This window comes from Chaetura pelagica, unplaced genomic scaffold, assembly GCF_000747805.2.
Source record: "Chaetura pelagica isolate M959 unplaced genomic scaffold, ChaPel_1.0 scaffold1450, whole genome shotgun sequence".
Taxonomy (NCBI): domain Eukaryota; kingdom Metazoa; phylum Chordata; class Aves; order Apodiformes; family Apodidae; genus Chaetura; species Chaetura pelagica.
Genome location: NW_009951878.1, coordinates 11,458 through 11,866, shown reverse-complemented (window position 1 = coordinate 11,866; position 409 = coordinate 11,458). Strand labels below are relative to the sequence as shown.

General features: G+C 65.0%; 1 protein-coding gene across 1 annotated transcript in view; it reads right to left on the bottom strand.

The window, feature by feature from the left end:
- The window catches only part of LOC104385460 (isocitrate dehydrogenase [NAD] subunit beta, mitochondrial-like), a gene marked incomplete at its 5' end in the record, with an annotated part of 11,761 nt that overhangs the window by 1,002 nt on the left and 10,350 nt on the right, over window positions 1-409 (bottom strand). The gene's annotated exons all lie outside the window — the stretch shown is intronic.

The window sequence follows — 409 nt, the reverse complement described above, 5'->3', positions numbered from 1 at the left end:
GGGGCAAAAAGAGCAGCACCCAAACCCCACCCCCCCCATCTTGTGCTGGTCCCCAAGAAGCAGGTGACCCAACCTCTCCCTGCAGGTGGGACAACAGGGACTCTCACCCCAGCTGCCTCAGCCCTATGGTCCCGTTTATTGCTCAAGGCTCTGTGGGCAGGAGGCTCCATGGGTGCCCCAGGAGCTGCTGGGTCACCTCGAGTGGCCCCAGAGCTGCCCCCTCCTCACAGCAGACCCTGAGGAGACCCCTCTCTCCAATTCCCAGGATCCTGATCCTTGCTCTGCAGTTTGCCCTGGTCCCACCAGCAACCCCTGGGGTGGTCCCTGGGTTTGGGGTTGGGGAGGAGGAAGGCTCCTCCTCCTCCTCCTGCTGCCCCGGGGCAAGCTGTGCCGGGGTGGGGGGGAGGTG